The sequence below is a fragment of the Rhamphochromis longiceps genome, linkage group LG23 (assembly GCF_057381845.1).
Source record: "Rhamphochromis longiceps isolate RC_006_pf linkage group LG23, R_longiceps_female_GT1.1, whole genome shotgun sequence".
In the NCBI taxonomy this organism is placed as follows: domain Eukaryota; kingdom Metazoa; phylum Chordata; class Actinopteri; order Cichliformes; family Cichlidae; genus Rhamphochromis; species Rhamphochromis longiceps.
The window spans coordinates 6,691,081-6,705,284 of NC_140578.1; the positions used below are offsets into that span (position 1 = coordinate 6,691,081).

General features: G+C 37.5%; 1 long non-coding RNA gene across 1 annotated transcript; it reads left to right on the plus strand.

The window, feature by feature from the left end:
* The first annotated feature begins 11,743 nt into the window (after positions 1 to 11,743).
* On the plus strand, positions 11,744 to 13,092 carry LOC146641146 (uncharacterized). The gene is made up of 3 exons (XR_014909531.1): positions 11,744 to 11,919; positions 12,016 to 12,070; positions 12,164 to 13,092. It is a non-coding gene; the product is annotated as an uncharacterized LOC146641146 (long non-coding RNA).
* Positions 13,093 to 14,204: the final 1,112 nt, after the last annotated feature.

The following is a 14,204-nucleotide window of genomic DNA, read 5'->3' on the forward strand; positions in this document are numbered from 1 at the left end:
ACTTTTCTAGGAGCATTTATAACAACCTGCTAAAAAGAAATAGTCCACCCTGTCATGTGGGCTCATGGATGAATACAACTGGATATCATCTGCAAACAAATTGGAATTTATGCCATGTATTCTAATAGTCCCTTATGTATCCTAATAGGGAAGCATGTATAATGTTAAAAGTGCACAGCACCTTGGGGAACTCCATGACTTCTCCTCGACAAGAAAAAACTAAACTCTATCAGATAAATATGATTTAAAACAATGCATTACGTTTTCTTTAATACTAATGGTGCATTCTGTAGTAAAAGGTCTAACAGGGCAAAGACGGAGATGTGTCAGAGGCCATAAAAAGATGATTAATAACCTTCATAAGCCTTGTTTCCGGTTGGATTGCCCCCGACGCTCTGTCAATAAATCACTCCTCTGCAGATGAAATTCTGCAATAAAGGAAGATTGGAAATTGGTTCGTTATTAGTTAGAACATCTGGATGAGGTAATAATAGAAGTTAGGTTAGAGAGATCAAAAGAGCTGTCTAAATAAAGATTAGCATCACTCAGTTGCTGTGCTTGAGGATACAAATAGCAATAGCTGTGGTGAGGCTGTGGTTATTTTTGTCTCTTATGATTACAATTTTATTTGTAAAGATGTTCAGTATGGCGTCACTACTTAGAGCGAAACACATACAAGCTCAAACTGTAGCTCAGACAGACTGGCTACATCATTTGTTTCTATCAGTGATGATCTTTTTTTTATTATATAAGAGCACACTTTTTTTTTGACAAAAGTTTAATGCAACTTCCTTATTAAAGCGCACATTTGTAATGTGTACCAGGGAGTCACATAGCATTGAAATAAAATTGAAATAATAGTGGAATCGCTTCCTTAAACTGGATTACAGCCCTTTCTCATAAACTACCATAATGGAAGTCTTACCTGGTCAGGCAAGAAGAGTCTATTCAGCAACTTTCTAACACGTGCTCCCTAGTCCCCGTGCATGCACATTACAGTTTAACGGTTGAATTGGATTTTAATTATTATTAGTATTTTTTTCCATCTCAGCTTAATGTCCGGAAATTCTCAGCTTGACTTTCCTATTACTAGCTCCCGTCTCTTCTATTAATAGAACAATAGGCTTTCCATCACATACGGCAGTTGAAAGACTTGAAACATTCCGAGATGTTTTTGTGGAAAATTTCATCACTCAATCCTTTCATCACACTGTTAGGAAATCAGAAGAAGCCGCAGCAAGTTTAAACATGAACAGTCGGACCATCGATTGCGTCTCTGAGGTTATTTTTAGCCTGAAACTAAGTGTGAGAAATTGAAATTCTTCATGTAACACCATTTGCAGTCAGTTTGTCATGTCTGATTAAATCAGCAGATGGAAATATAGCATTATATGTATTTTTTTTTAATCTTTAAAAACATTAAACCGCTCATAGGTGGAGTAAAAGTATACAGAATCTGTGCCCAGTCTGGATCACCTAGATTCTGGTGATTCTGAGCAAAGCAAAGACAATTTGAAGGGTTGAACTGCAGGTTAGCAACTTGTGTGTCTGTTTAAGTTAAGGCAATGCCATTATATAACAGGGAAAAGTACCAAAATTCATTGTGATGTGCAGAAGTGAAACACACAAATTGATTAGTAACAAAACTATAGAGACTAAAATCAACTGACACTGTTTGTATGGTTCTTAGGAAACCTGATAGACAGGTATTGTCAACCACCAATAGCATTCAGTTGGGGAATTTCCTCACAATGAAATGAAAAGTGCTTGCAACAAAGAAACCTTTCCACCCTTTCTCATTCTTTTTGCATGAATAGAAATGTATTATGTCATTATCAGTGTTTAATGGACTTCTCCTGCTTATTATTATTTTTTGTTAAAGTTTGTACATAGAAGTTGGATATGTAGTGTGATAACTTCTTAATTTAAAACCCATTTTTTTATGTCTAAACGAAAACAGTCACTGTACATCATATCCTTGTAAATGGTGAGTGACTTGTTTACAACATTCACCATAGTTTTAGAGAATTACCTGTCATAATATTTGTTTTGCAGAGCTTTGATGTTTTGTCGCTACTGTAGAAAGACAAACTGAGCTACGTCACATTTAAGAGGATGGCTGTCTCAAATGATACAGCCGCACTCAGCAACTTGCAGAAGGCCAAAAACGTCCAGAGCTAGAGGCTGGGGATTCCACTTTAGTTTTATGGTTTAGAGAAAAAAATGTTAGAAGCTAATAAACGTTTGTCCATAAAGGGATGCACGTGACAAGCAACAGGTTGCAACACATACGTCACAAGCACCAAGAAGTGGAATTCCCCACTGTGTTATGCTATAACCAGCCTGCTGTGTTAATACTAGCTAGTTTGACTCTATGGATGTGTGCTGATTCATGAAGCTTCAGAAAAAGGAAATTCCTTTTAGTTAATTGTAGGACCTCAGCAGTCATTTAGGAATGACTCCAGCTAGTTATTTTACACACCTACTATTTATTATGTTCAGCTTCTTGTTAATGCAAGAAGGCATGGAGCATAACATGGTTGTTGGTGCCAGACTGGCTGGACTGAGTATTTCAGAAACTGCGGCTACTGGGATTTTCCCACACAACCATCTCCAGGATTACAGAGAGCAGAAAAAAAAATCCAGTTCAGTCAGTATTTATCTCGGCAAAAATGCCTTGTTGTTGTTTACAGAAGTCAGACAAGAGAGGCCATACTCCTTCAAACTGGACCGTAAGGCAACAGTAACTCAACCAAGATATGCAGAAGAGCACACTGGGTACCACTCCTGCAAGCTAAGAATGGGAACTGAGGCTCCAGTTTGCTTGGACTCACAAAAATTGGACAGAAGATTTGAAAAAAATACTACCCGGTCTGATGAGTCTGCCTTGTTGGCCATAATATGACATAAACAACATGAATGCATGGATCAAATCCAACTATATTTGCATATAATTATAGAATATAGTATATAACATATAGTTTGACATAATTACAGCTTTAATAACAAAGGGCATTTCCAAAAGCACTGGTCAAATGCCAAATAATGGTATGCAATGAAAAGTCATACAAAAAGCAAGAATCTTAAATTAGGTTTACACTAAAGTGAATGCTTCACCACACAGCTAAACTGCTAAACAGTTGTGCCCCTCTCCAGCACTGTGTGCATTTGTCAGTGTAACAACATCGATGGTACAACAGCCTCAAAAAGGACTAACACATCTCTTTTGTGCTGTCAGAAATCTCTCATACGGGTTTCTTTGTGTGTAACATCTCCTCCTTAAATAATGCCCATGGGACAAGTCAATGGCTCAGGATCTGTAATTCTATGCTTTAGCTCTCTGGCATTGGTGAGTCTTTGCCATTTATGCCTTCGGATGCTCTTTGCTGACAAAAATTGAAAGTGAAATGGTCGCCTGCAAATCCATCCACCTCAAGGTTTGACAACTCTGAGATTTTCTTTCTTCTCAGTGCAGTAGTAAACAGTCATAATCTCACCTACAACAGCCTTTCTTTTAGCTCCAAGCAGTTTGACCTTCTCCCTGACCATCTCATTATGACAAAGGTTTTTTCCGCATAAATGCCACTCACCAAAGACTTTTTTTTTTGTTATTCGCACCTTTCTGACAAATCTCTAAAGACAGTTGCTATTAGCAATTTAAAAAAAAAGCCCCCATTACTTAAAGTCACTCTAAACTCATACAAGCTCAAGAAATTGCACTTTATTGGAGTCTAAGATGTTTCCATTATTTTCACCTCTCTTTTAAAGTAGCGAACTATTGCATCATGTTCTGGATGCTTAATTTCTAGTTTTCAGGTTGACATGAACCTTTGAACACAACTGCAATAAATTGACATCATAAAACAACATTCAGGTAAATCATTTCACAGTGAGATTAAAGTTTAGTAGGTTTGTGATGACTGCGAAAGACATCCAGCCACATAAACCCGGTGATCCAGTATCCAGTACAATGAATTAAAAATGGCCGACGACATAGAGTACAGTAAGATAATCCATTGTTTTTATAGAGTGCTCTAAATGTAAGTAATTAAGTAATCAAAAAAAACAAACAAAACTGGAGTATATCTGAGTTAAAAGTGAACTAAAATTGCCTCTTTTTCTGTGTGAGCGAGAACTACCTGCTCTTTGACACATGCTTCAAAGTGTCAACCAATCTGTTATTGGTTTACACACACCGCTTTGCATTGGAAAGTGGTCGAAAGGCAGCGCAGATGAAATGTCATCATCCTCACAAAGATGGTAAAAAACAATTCGTATAGCGCTGTTGAGCTTTACCATATATGTATAAAGAAAAAGTAAGCCCTGTTTGTCTGCTGAAGACGAGATCACAGATAAAACACAGTCTATAACCTTTCCAAAATACTGCATGTCATATTAGTGTGTGGGACAAAAATACAGCTTTGACGCTTTGGGTGAGAAAGAACGTTTTTGTTGTTGTTAGTTTTTTTTCTTTGTTTTTCACTTTGACTACTCAGAGAATTGTTTTTCATATTTTTATCCCCGGTAAATTCTGCACATATGCTCTTAATCTCATACTGAGCTGCAGGTTTGCTTTCATGAGGCTTGCAGGTAGCATTGTGGTCTGCCACCACAGATTTGCAGGTACTGAACTCTGACCACAGAAAGTTTTAGGGACATCAAGTAAAAGCTAAAGGCGTCAATGGAAGCACTGTAATTAATACAAATATGAATTTAAGTTACATTTCTAAATTAAGTCACACTTGTCGGTTAGACAGCTTACCTTCCAATCTAATTATACTCCTGATACCAGAGGTGTCATATTCATTTTACATTGTAAGTCACATACAGCCAACACAGCACCTTCTTTCTCCTTCATTATAAAGAAGCGCTTCGCTTGCCGTTGTAAATCCATGAAACCCATCAGTGCAACTCTTTGATTTAGGAACTTTATTGTTTATTAAATGTAATTCTAACAAAACAAACAACAAACAACAAAAGAACACCTAATTTTCAATTACTGAGTGGTTTATCTTTACATACTTACTTGTAGCATGCCAGACTTTGTCAGTTAGAAGCCTGTGAAAACTGATGAGTTCAAAGACCAAGGGCAAGCCTTCTTTTGCGTGTGACATCTGTGATCTATAACCTCAATAAAACAGATTACATGCAGGTACATCAGAGCAGGGCCACGGGAGAGGCTCATTTGAATTCATATGACTCGTGCAGAGAAAAAAACAAAGATTTTGGTGATTCTTTTAGGCTGAATTTCATTATGATTCAACTTGGATCCTTTGTACTTGCTTACTAACCCTGCCTGTGTTGGTTGAGGAGTCTTGGTGCATGTGTCAGTGATCTAAAATGTCAAAAAAAGTAAGCGTTACACTTGGCATGTTACTAGAATTGTTGTTCACATGCCAGCTTTTAGTAATATAGCATGCAACCTGAAGTACTTTAATGTGGTTGCACAGATCTGCTTGCATTGTTTTGCAGCAACTGTGTGCAGCAAACAAATCTTTACAGGCAGTGTGAACCACAAGTCGCAGCCTTATGAGTTTGGCAGGTATATCACCTTGGTCAAATGTTAGAGAGGGACATGAGAATGTCAAAGGTTTCCAGTAGAACTACTCATTTTACCCTGTCCACTTCAGGTCAGAGATTCATTACAAAACAGCGCTCTTAAAAAAAAAGCCTTGTTGACTGTATGGCTAAAATTGGGTCTTCAGAGAGGGTACAGGGTAAATCCCTGTGTGGTCAGCAATTACTCCATGGTGGTTTCAAGTTAACAACAGGTTTTCCCTACAGGTAGCATGCTAATAGAAAAATTGTCAAAAGTTGCCACTTTGGTTAAGTGACCTTTGAATAGTTGCTGTTAGTTTTGGTTGTGAACCATTTACTCAGATTTTTTTTTTTAACAGTTACGTCAAGAAGCCACAAACATCCCTGTGTGCCTGTGTGCTTCATGACTTAATATGAACATTGACATTAGGAAATTCAGTGTAGTTAACAGGTTTTGATATACTACTGAATGTAATTTAAAAACATGTTTTTAAAGGTTCTGTGCTTCTGAGTCATTGATGTACTTTGAGATCTTTGCTTTAACCTACCTACACCTACCTAGATTTTGTTGCTGTTTCCCCCTCTCACCTAAGTTTGCTAACTCTTCCAGAAAGCCCAGTTTTCAACTAAATCTTTATCAGACCAATAATTTTGTCTGTAAAATCACACAAAAAATACTTTTGTATGATTTCTTTAATTTTTTTTTTATATGTATGTTTATTTTTACTGTGAATCAAAGCTCAATACATTTCTATCTGTGTCATTCATTGGGTTATTCCATGGTGACTGGATTACTGTGGTGCACTTAGATCTTGCCTGACACAAGAAAGCCTCAGCTGAAATAAGGTCGATTATATTTAAAAGGTTATTATGTTTAATTTAACTTTTTATTAACAGTTTACTAGTTTAATTGTTTTTGATCATATGTTTTAAAACATAACATATTTTAAATATCAGACCAAAACATTAGAAAATGGACTGTTAACCACATTCATCAGATCATCAGCATTTAAAAAATTATGCGACTCTATTAAAATAAAACTTTATCATCTCATGTTTTACGACTTTTCCTAAAATGAGTTTATTGGTTACACAGAAAATTTTGGTGTGTGTGAGATAAACTAGAACTGGAGGGGAGATGGGCGGAGGTGTGATTTGTCACAAAAGGACAGCAAGAGTGAAAGGGAAGGTTTGCAAGATGGTAGTGACACCTGCTATGATGTATGATTTGGAGATATTGCACTTGCTAACCCTGCTTTGACCTCAACCTCTGCAACCTCCACCTCAGACAAGGCTGAGGTGGAAAAAGATGGTGTTTATGGAGCTGAAAGGTGGAATGAAAATAGGAAGACCACAGAGAAGATTCATAGAAGCAGTGAAGGACATGAAGACAATTGATGTGACAGACTAAGACGGTAGGGATTGGGTGAGATGGAGTATAAGAATGAGTCTAAGTAAGTTGTTAAACTAATGAAACCCCTAACATTTAATCTTAAATATGTATTTTTGTCAAATTTTATTCATAATAAAAAAATAGATGAAAATTAACAACTTCTTTAAGAAATCACTGCTGCTGTTGTTGTGGGACGCGGTCAAAATGACCCCCGCTGGCAGTTCTAGTGTTAATACATTCAGTTTTTACTAGTACAGTAAAAAGCCATATTCAGCTTCTCCATGAATGCCTCTGTTGACACAAGCCACATTTCAAGAATGATTCCTCAAGTGCAGTTTCTAAACAAACATTATGATGAATGCCAGGAGGGCCAGCTCTGCTGCAGAGCTCACTGCGGTTTCAGGGATCAGAAACAGAATTAACAGTATTGCAGAGTTAATGCAACAGGAAGGCTTTGTAGTTTCATCACAATTAGCTGATGAAGCGTGCAGATCATGACAAATGATACAGTATTCTTGGAACATTTATTGTGAAAAAGAGTTTCATAATTTTCTGCCACACAATAGCCTCATTAATGCCTTGCGTACTGTACAGTGGTGAAACCTGCCTAGTTGAAAACATCAAAAATGACTTCTTGTCTTTAAACTGGGTTTTAAATTTCTAGAACACACATGCAATAAGCAGCTAACAATCGATGTTGTATTTTCTTATGAATTATAAGAATGTGAAATACAGATTTGGTCTTTTTTGGAGGGGAGAAATAAAGTAAGCAAGCTACCTTTAACAGAAATTTAGTGAAAATGAACTGTAACTGTATAAATAAATGATCTGCCCTACTCTCTATGACTCGGCCATGGTGGGAGTCATGAAATAGTCATAAGAACTTATGAACTCAGCATAACATACAATGTAATTTATCTTTGAATGCCAACCAATTCATTTTAGTGAAAGCCAATTAATCTCAACCACTTTGTTTGGCAGAAACTGTGGGTAAATAGTTGTAGCCTGTCACTTTCTGTGCTTGTTATCAATAGTGCAAACAATGAGACTATGCAGACACTCTTTTCCAACCCCGCAAGCCCGGCCCATTTCAAATATTTCAACAGTCCATTCATTTTTGCTTTGACAGCAAAGAATTTCTTGTCCTTGCAGCATGACTGACCCAGATGGAAATGCATACAACTTTCTGTAGTTTTGTATGCTTGCAACATAAGGTAAAGGATTCTCCACAAGCCTGTGTGTAAATGTCACCCCAACTTAACTCCTAGATGAACATTTGCTATTTGTGATCGTTGAATTATGCATATGTATTGCAAATGCCCCCAAACTTGTTCACATCGCTTCTTTTAAGATGTGATCTAAATATTTGTGGTTTGAAACTGAAAATAAGTAAAGAGGCCTGTGCTCCATTTATGGTGATTCATTTCTGTTCTGGTCTCGGCCATTTAACTGAAAAAACCTTGAAATTACCACAACTTGAATCATGCTCATGATCAGTCTCATGCTTCCAGAGGAGTCCAGTCTTGTTTTAATCGTCTGTCATTCTATTTTAGGGTATAATTTCCTCTCGTTTTCTTCCTGGTCCCTGGATATGACACCTCAGTTTCGTAATCTCATTTACCGCCTACAACGCCCACAGTATATGATCTCCGGATTGTGCAACCACACCTTGTCAGATTATTCCGTGAGCTCACACAATGAGAAATGCTCACAGGTCAGCTTCAGGTTTGCCTCGCTTACAGCTACTACTTTCCTGTTTACTAGCCTTACCTGAATGTTTGGTTCCAGCATCATGCTGCTGCCACAACCCTGTTGCAGGCTCCAAACTAACTTTTCATTTTCACAAAAACAAAGACACTTATTATCTATTGATTACCCCAAATTTTAAATCTTTACTCTGCCTGCAATTATTGAAAACATGCAGCATAATCAGTGATTTCTGTAAAGTGATAACTAACCCAGGCCTGTTATCACAGCAGTAGACTTCATAAAGCCCACAGTATGCATGTTTAACATGTTGTCAGCCATTCGCCTTTACTCTTTTGTATATTTCCTATGGATGGTGACAAAGCACCTTTGTTATTTAACTGTGACTCCTCCTGTCCTCTGTTCTCGTGTCTATGACCCACTTTCAATACATCATGTTGAAAGATGTTTCATTTCCTAAAATGCATCGTGAAATCAGAGGAGAGAGGTAGTTATTATAACTGACACTGCTTAAGCTGATGGCTCCCAGACAAGGATATTTAATTTCAACAATTGCTCCTTGTGTCTCTTCTTCACCTCCTCTTCTCACATCTTCGGTGGGAGGGACTACGACATGAGTAGAGGAAGTGAGAATGTGCAGTTTGGGAAATGAGTTAATGGAGATTGCTTTGTCTCATCAAATGGTATGCTGCTTCACGCACAAACCATGTGCTCTCACAACTCCTACACACAGGAGGCTACTCTGTGACAGCTCTAAACACAACTAGGTGACACTTTCCTCTGTGACCTTACAGCTCGCTTCGGGCATGGTTATGGCACATGTTACCAGAAATGCATGATGTCAGTTTGGTTAGCTGTCTAACCACACTGTCTGATAGACTGGAGCAAGTTTCATTTTCTCTGGTTACTGAAATTCTGCACGTTGTAACACGAATGAGATTTCATGGAAAAGTGGCACACGTAAAATAAAGGGGAATGAAGCGCCTTGAGGTGACTTTTGTTGCGATTTGGCGCTATATAAATAAAATTGAATTGAATATTTGTAATATATAATATGTAACCAGCCTGCTGTATTTTTATACTGTGTGTTTTGAAACTTGAATACAGCCTAATTTCCCCTGAGGATTTACTTAGGAAATCTGTAAAAGGCTGTGTGAAACCTGACGTAACCTCTCATCTGATCGTCAATGAAACTGAGGAGACACAAATGTGATAAGGAAGTGCAGAAGTCTGGGATGCATTAACAGCCAGACAAACAAGGAGTTCTTGTCTGTGTGCGTACGTGCATGCATGTGTGTGTGTCTGTAGCTTCAGTCAAGTCTTAAAGCTTGTGACCCAACCTTACTAGTTGGAATAAGGCCAAAAGGTATAAAACAATGCTGATGCAAGAGCTACCCCTTTGTACACGTGGGTGGAACAATAACACGATGTGATGTAAATGCAGTCAGTTTCTCTGTTGGAGGAATTTCCTGGTAAATAGGTGAAACAGAAAACCTAAAACAGACTGAGACTGAGAGAGAGATGGAAATACCATTTTCGTGTTCTTGTTTATCTTTGTTTCAGTCGAGCTTTTTTTTTTTTTTTTTTAAATGTGGACTTGAGTGAAACAGGTGAAGCCAAAAGACAAGACAGTGCATGTATAAGAAATAAATGCTTCCTGCCAAGTGTCATTGTGCAATCTCACTGAATCGTTAATTCTGTGACATAATTCACACTACATGCAGTGCATATATTAGACTAGTGTCATAGGAGACACCAGAGGAGACAGGAGCTTCAAAGTGCAAGAAAAATACCAAACTGGCATCGAGCATGTACAGTAAACAGGCCTTTACAATTATTCCCACATACAACCTGGATATAAGTCAAGTTTTCCAGAATTAAATGCTAAATATCTGACTAATATCCCTTTTATCATTTCACAATAATCTCCTTTATTTTCTCCACCAGAGATCATTTCACAATCGTCTCCTTTCCCAGTCTTCAGGTGACAATAACTAATTGCATCCGTCTTTGCAGGTCTTCACAGGTCTTTACAAAGCTGCAGTAGGGATGTGAGTCAGTTTTTCCACAATTAAATTCAAAATATCCAGTAATGATCATTTCACCATTTAATCATTTCACAACCGGACATAACGGCATCCCAGAAGCTCAATAGCAATACATCTGTTCATAACAAGTATGTAAACTCTTCATTAGCAGATCATAAGAGGCGATCTAAGCTTAATCTTGGTTATAAATATAGACAAACTGATATGCATAGGCTATAATAAAAGCATAGAACATTCCCAGTCTTGCATATCACATGCGCACAACAGCACAACACAGTAAAACTAGAGCGTGTGCCACAAGGCTAAATTTATTTCCATTTGTAGACAGTCAGACCTACATGCCTTTCCAGCTTCAAGCAGGTGTGGAATTGGGGGTAACATCAGCAGATGCTTACTGTGAACATGAATTAGCCAAAGTAGCTACACCTTTAATCTTTTCTTGCTTAAATGTCTGTACTCCCACATGCTATTTGAGCGCACATTAACACTGACACTACTAGTGGAGATGCAGTACATTCGTATTGTTGGATGTGAGGCACTCCAATATCACTTTATATGGTCCTGTAATGCAGAACTGTATTAAATTCAGAAATAACACACAATTGTATAATTACTTTTTTTTTTACTTTGACTTCCAACAGTGCACAAAAAAAAGATTTTTAAAAATCCCATTAATCTTTTATGTCATCCTCTGGTTTTACAGAATGGAAAATTCCAAATTAAACAAGTACAAAACATTGGCTTTTTCGTTTTCCCATTCCACTAGGGAGACGTCAACCTCATGTTTTTTGGATCCTGAAAGAGTTTGGCAGACAGCCAAAATAAACTGCCGTAAACAAAAACAGAAAAAGAAAAAGGGTAATCATTAAACCAGCTCTTATGCGTGGGTGTAAAGGGATTCCCTTGTCCCTTTCTATTTGCTTTTTATTGCATGGGGCGGGAATTGAGCTCGGGATTCCCACTTTCACTGTCTGTACGTGGGAAGAAATGGGCTATATTAAGAGCAGCACACAGCAAGTAAACACTTCACTCAATATGGACAGACAACAGGCAGAACAGCAGGATAAACTAGTGGAGGTGAAAATCCAGACAGACTGCATGGAAGACAGTCTTCAGCCCAGAGGTTCACATGGCTTGATTAAGTGTGCACTGACTTTCATGGCAGGGATAGTTGTGGCTCTGGCTGCGGGCTTCATCCTTCATTATTTTCTGTTCAAACCCTCATGGAACCAGGTAAGAAACACTTCATATCAGTAATAGAAAGTCTTCCATATATGAATTGTCATTGATATGTTCGTTCACTTATATTTATAACTAATCTATCTTCAGGATGCTCCAGCACTGAGTGACACATCAAAAGTCATCATGACTTGCAAACTAAAAAGTAAGTGTCGTTTAGATTTCAGCTGCTTCCAAAATCTCATCAGATGTAAATGTTGCCTTGTATTAATGGGAGATATTTCCATTTCTTCTGTAGTGACCGATCAGCTGGGAAGATATGACATCTTCACAGCTAATAAAACTGGAACCTATCTTGTCTACGGATGGGTGAAGGTCCCAAAACCGGTCACCGAAGAAGAAATTGTGCTGGAGCAGGGGAGAGAGGGGAACACCATAGAAATGGAAACAAAGCAAATTATATCCGAAGAAGTGTTTCTGTTCTGTAGAGTCATGCTTGCTGAGAACACTACAGTGAGTGTTAGATTCAAGTCTAATTACACAGACAACTCTTTCCATGTCTATGAGCTCTAATTAAGCTGATACCAGTTTGAATTTGAAAAACTCTCAGCTTTTTTGTGGCACTCAACTGTACTCAACTGAGTCTGCAGATGTTCAGTTTATCTACATCAAGATTTGTACTCATGCAGTAGTTTCATGGCAAGAGAAGCAGTTTCGTGTTTGATATGTCTGCTCTGGGTAGAGTGGGTGTGGCTTTATGAACTCTCCAAAGAGCGGATGCGACTTTTCTCGGGAACTGGGTGAGCAGGCGAAAGACTAGAGAGTCATTCACAGCTTTGCTCTAGGAGGAATATAATATTTTGACAGCAACTCACACTCATAGTGTGATCGTCCTCTGTACCAGCCATCATTCAAACACTTCACCACAAAAATTATTTAAATCTCACTTTCACAAGAAAAAGTTTCCTTTCTTGTCATCTTCTTCTCTGATTGACTACCTTTACCTGTGAAGATAATCCACCTAGCACAAAAAGCTATATTTAAAAGATTGTAAAACAGAATATTTGAAGGTGTTAAAATCATGTAAAAAGTCAAATGACACTTTGTTCTGTTAATGTTGCTTTGAAAATCGAAACTGTGTGTATATAGTTTTGGTATTGTTAATTGTAACTATGTTGGTATTGGTCAAGCTTTGTATTTTGTTCATATCATGGTTGTAACTGTACAGTATGCTGTGCATTATATGGATTGAAAACCTGTAATTAAATGTCACTACTATATTGGGAATGTGATTCTCAGCTTTTACTTGTGTTGTTTCCATGAAAGCTTCAAGTTTGAAACATTTTCAGCACACGCACACACACGCTGTCTCAGGATATGCTTGTCTAAAAACGACTTTTTGGACAAAAAAATGTTAAAAATATATTTTATTTACATAAATTATTTACATAATTACATAATTTAGGAATTTATTCCCTTGATTCCATATCAGCAGGTATGCTTTGTTTGGGGTTTTTGGTATTATTCACTACACGTACTTGTATAAATGTGTTCTCACTCTTGATGGAACTGGTGTCACAAGTCAATATTTGGATAGAATACTGACTTACTGATAGTGTAATTCAAACAAAATAAATACAAGTGTTATTTGAAACGTGCAGTCTATGTATAACATGCCTTCTCATTATTAGATTATCAGCAACATCTGGTATGAATGTGTATGGAGGTATGCATGTGAATGGACTGTGATGGACTGACGACTAAAAGCTTTGACTGACTTGATACTGAGACAATGACTGCACCCACTTTAGGATTAGTAAATGCCAATAAACAATTCACCCAGCCGACAAGAGAAGGGTGGATGCTTCGCTTTGTTTTGTTTTGTTTTTTCAGGAGCAGGAGGATAAGAGAGACTGGAGGAGGAGACTCTAGCTTCACATAAGTATGAACTGCAGACTTAACACTGTGGTTGCTGATTTTGAGTTACTGATGTTTGCATTAAGAAAACTGTGCTATATTAGCTGTGTTTTGAGTAAGGTATCATGTTATATTATTGGGAATGCCAAATGCTACAGTGGAGATAACTATTGATATCACTCATGACTGGAATATGTTACTATTAACCACAGCAGGCCACTGTAAAAAAGTCAATTAAATTTTATAGAGGAAAATTGCCAAAATTTAACAATACCTATGAATGACTGGCCACATTCAGAATAGAGATATGCAATAATAAACATTGGTCCACGTGATTTAGGTTCTCACTTGAAATAGTAAGTTATTAAATGTAGAATATAATCGACAGGGACATTTGATAGGATGTGGTACTGAAAAAGAAC